The sequence below is a fragment of the Rhinopithecus bieti genome, unplaced genomic scaffold (assembly GCF_001698545.2).
Source record: "Rhinopithecus bieti isolate Rb0 unplaced genomic scaffold, ASM169854v2 repeat_35940, whole genome shotgun sequence".
Lineage (NCBI taxonomy): Eukaryota > Metazoa > Chordata > Mammalia > Primates > Cercopithecidae > Rhinopithecus > Rhinopithecus bieti.
Window position 1 is genome coordinate 1 of NW_016840626.1, and position 4,200 is coordinate 4,200.

General features: G+C 42.5%; 1 long non-coding RNA gene across 1 annotated transcript; it reads right to left on the minus strand.

Annotated features, from left to right (window-relative positions):
• On the minus strand, positions 1-4,105 carry LOC108524959 (uncharacterized). The gene is made up of 3 exons (XR_001884175.1): positions 2,695-4,105; positions 2,211-2,587; positions 1-40 (listed from the first exon to the last, which is right to left on the minus strand). It is a non-coding gene; the product is annotated as an uncharacterized LOC108524959 (long non-coding RNA).
• Between the last annotated feature and the right edge of the window lie 95 nt (positions 4,106-4,200).

Below are 4,200 nucleotides of genomic sequence, written 5' to 3' on the forward strand. Positions count from 1 at the left end.
GTCTCATGTGGATATTGCACTGCGAGGTCCTCTTGAGGATCTAGGAGACATAGGGTAAGTGTCACCACACGGATTCTGCTGAGAAAATCCCTCGGGTTGTACTGGGTGGTGTGGACATGAGGCTGGCATGTGTGAAGAACGTGGGTTACCACAGACGGAGCTGTAGGCCTACCCTCCTTGGTGGTGAAGGCAGGCAAATGAGACCGTGAGGAAAGCCATGGGAAACAGCCTTGGTCCTCTAGCTAAGGCAAGTTCAGCAATGAGACACAGCTGATCTCAAAGAGGGCACAGGACATGGGGCAGGCGACCCTCCCTACAGCGTATCAGGTTCCTCCTTCCTAATCTGACCCGGGCTAACTTGCCCTCCCTTCGTGATCCCTTCTGAGGTCATTTCCCCCCAGGATCCACAGGTGCTGCTGTTCATCATCCCCCACCCCGAAACATTTTGTGCTGCATAAAAAGCCACCTTTCTTCAAAAAAAATTTAATTCTAGTCAAAAGAGTTATGACTTCTCTGAACCTTTGATTCAAAGAGAATTAAACCAATATTTTAAAATACTCAACTATCCTATTATTGAAAGATGACACGCACTTAGCAGATTTGCCCTTCGACTCTTCCTTTTCAACACAATGTATGTGTCTGTGGAATCAGTTGCTGCTCATGCTCACGCTGGCTCCAACACCGGGACAGCCCATCATGGGGGGCAGGAGGTGGGGACGCTAACACTCTCCAAACTAGCTACGCAGGGAATTCCACCGGGGAGATGGACGTCAGAATAACACCCTAGTTCCTCCTTGAGTTCCTATTCTGCACTGAGTCTTGGTTGTGTGGGTGGAATTAGGGCATATGTGACACTTGTGGCAATCGTGTTATTAAACATAATAGAATATGCCCATGATTGTCCTCCGGTTTTGTTTTCTTTTTTTTTTTTTTTTTGAGATAAAATCTCACTCTATTACCCAGGGTAGAGTGCAGTGGCATGATCAGGGCTCACTGCAACCTCCGTCTCCCAGGTTCAAGTGATTCTCCTGCCTCAGCCTCCTGGGTAGCTGGGATTACTGGCACCTGCCACCACACTCAGTTAATTTTTCTGTTTTTAGTAGAGACATTGTTAGCCAGGCTGCTCTGTAACTCCTGACCGCAAGTGATTCACCCGCCTCGGCCTCCCAAAGTGCTGGGATTACAGGCGTGAGCCACCACACCCAGCCTGTTCTCTGCTTTTAAACAGGATCTCAGGAATAACACGACCACTGAACGAAAAGCCTGTGACCTCGCCATGTGTGTTTCACATTTCTGACCACACCAAAGTCCACTGTAAAACATCCCAACTCTAATTCTGGGTTATGCAACCATTAAGACCATCCTATGATGACAGACAGTGCTTAGAATGTCTATACGCTATCAAACTTCCACATGCACACCTAGGTGCTCAAAGTCTGCCAGACTGATGAGTTATACCAGGGCTGTGAGATCAATACAGGACAGTAGCCCATAGAATCAACCTTCCACCCACTTCTGATTTCCCATTTCCCTCCTCTACTGAGAAAGCCAGACGTTGAGAAATTCATCCCTACCCAAGCAGTATCTGATGACTGGGGATATTAAACTTAACTTCAGACAACTGTGGTGGAGAATGAATGGGCTGAGTTATGTAAAGTGTGCAGGGTGATGGAATAGTTTATAAAAAAAAAAATTAATCCTTGTGTTGTGCCTTGATCATGCACAAAAACTCCCAAAGACACAATCACCTCCCACAGACTCTCTCCTCCACACCTCCCAAACCTGATGCACACCACCCTCTTTCATGTACGGGACACCACTTCCTGCACAGACTACAAAAAGATGGTCACAATTCTGTACCAAAGTCTTACTGTTTTTAATACCAAACTGCCTAAAACCTCATTTCTGTTAGGAAGCTCCAGAGAAATTCTCCACCAAATGCATGGTAAAAAGTGCCACCTTTCTGAAAAAATAAGGTATTTCCTTAGCAAAAAAGTAATTCCTGGGGCGTAGGGGGCAAGGCGAGGGAGAGCATTAGTATAAATACCTAATGCATGCTGAGCAGTAAACCTAGATCACGTGTTGATAGGTGCCGCAAACCACCACAACACATTTATACCTATGTAACAAACTTGCCATTCTACATATGCATCCCAGACTTTCAAGTAAAATAAAAACAATTTTAAAAAAAGCTATCCCAGAATACATACCTTCTGTCTCTAAGTCAAAGCTCTTCTGCAATTAGAAAAAAGAAAAACATTATGAGAGTCAGACCACACTGTGTCCTGTGTGCTCAGGTCTCTACTGCACTTGTTGACATTAGAAAACCCAATGGAAATAGTGAAAACAGTCAACACATGGGCCCCAAATAAAGCCTAGAGGACACGTGCAAAGGCCCAAGATTTTTGTGCCCGATTTTCAAGTTTATTTTCACTGCATGTTCACCATTCTTTTCAAGAAGAAAGAACTTCCATGGAAAATGCTTACTGCCATAGAGTGTTTAGGTGAATCTGTCACCTACAAATGCCATCTTGAATTCATTCTTCTGGGTAATAAACTCTCATTTTCAGCTGCCCACAAAGAAATTCTGTAAGGCATCCATAATGTACATAGTAAGATTATCATATCTTACTGCAATTTATATGCAAACCAAGAGAAACAAAATTCCCACCTCAGATAAACAAAAGACTTTACCTCAAAAAAGCCCAGTAACATCTCAGTTAGCATCTTGAGCGGATTCTCACACAAGTCTTCGTCGCATTCTAGGAAACATGGAGTCATTGTCAGCACGTTGGGTGCACTGAAGGAACCCGTCAGGGAGACTCGGGTGCTAAAAACACGGGGCTGGCACATGTAGACAAGGGGGGTTAACTGCAAAAACGGAACTCCTGCCAGAACATCCTCCTTGGTGATGAAGAAAGGTCAGTGAGACCATCAGGAAAGCCATGAAAGACAGAGCCTTGGCAGCACACACACGCACTCCCAGTTTCATCACTCACCCACACCGTCAATATCCTTTATCAGCTTGAGATGTGCCCAAAAAGAGAAAAGAGTATGAGACAGAGTTATTTATTAACACTCCAGTTAATTTTCCTGGGTATGGGTAGAACAGGGACAAGTAAACTCAAAATCCCACTTGATTTAGCTATTTATAAGCTCCTTATCTCCCACCTTCCCACCAAGACATTCTAGATTTGAGAGGAGAGCTGACTCTTAGCTAAGTGGCTGTTTTTGCTACGATGGGTGATAAGTCAGTCACTAATTTGTTCCATTCTTTGCTGAAGTGTTTCTCACTTCATCACCATCTATCCATGGCCAATCTGGTTTCCTCAGAGTCCTCTAAAAATTAATGTTTAGGCAAGTTTCAATCACTCTGTTTACCAAATCCAAAAATGATTACCCCAAAGCTGAAGAGCACTTTATACATAAACTGGAAAACAACAAACTAAAAAACAAAACCTCTTATTGGCATTTTTCCTCATTACCTAATTTCCAAGTGACCTGCATGTTTTTGATTGCTCTCCCTTTCCCTCCCCATTTTCCCCTCTTAAACCTTGCACTGAAAGGCACATCAGTTTTTTTTGAGAAAACTGTCAGCAGCAGCAAGTTGCTTTAGTTTTGTTCTGAGTTTTAAGATAAAGCCTATTTGCAGGGTAAGTTCTTTTCGTGTGTGTGTTTTACATAATTAGAAAAAAATACACCTGGGGTAGGAAACAAATACTTGAAGTTTTCCCTTGAAAAATTCTCAAATATTTCCCATAAGTGCACTAAACAAGCTGTGCCCTCTAATGCTTCTTTAAAAGTATCAATATTTAAAGTAAAATCTTAGACTATTCAGCTATTTTGAAATATTTTCATTCAGGAATGCCTGATCTTCCAAATATGAAAAATTGACTCTTACCTGTCATTGTTAAAACAAATATTTTGAAAAGAAAGTTGATTGATCTATAGTTTAGTGCTTCAATATTTGCATGGTGGAAAAGCAGTTTTCCTGCCAGTGAAGTCCCCTTATTATACACAGCATCATGAAGAGCAGTGTTGCCATAGACATCCTTAATGTTTAACATCATGAAGAACAGTGTTGCCATAGACATCCTTAATGTTTGGATTGGTACCATGTTCCAGCAGAATAATGGAACACGTGTCTTCCTGGCAATGTACAGCCTATCGGTGTTAGATGAAAAATTAGACTATAAATTC